This window comes from Penaeus monodon, chromosome 29, assembly GCF_015228065.2.
Source record: "Penaeus monodon isolate SGIC_2016 chromosome 29, NSTDA_Pmon_1, whole genome shotgun sequence".
NCBI classification, from domain to species: Eukaryota; Metazoa; Arthropoda; class Malacostraca; order Decapoda; family Penaeidae; genus Penaeus; species Penaeus monodon.
The window spans coordinates 35,054,045-35,054,248 of record NC_051414.1 but is presented as its reverse complement, the minus strand read 5'-3'; positions in this window follow the sequence as shown (position 1 = coordinate 35,054,248).

Genomic DNA, 204 nt, shown 5'->3' with positions numbered 1-204 from the left:
TATGAATGAGCCCCATTGTAAACATACGAAGTTTGAGCTTTGGTAATTGATCAAAACAGCAGATGTAAAGGAAACAGGCACTTTTCTTTTTGTTTCGACCGAAGGGGCACAGATACCATTTATAAAACTCAAAATCAAGTTGTTAAGGATCATGGGTCTATCCCCCCCCCCCCCCGTCCTTCGAGACAGGGCTATGTTTATCTT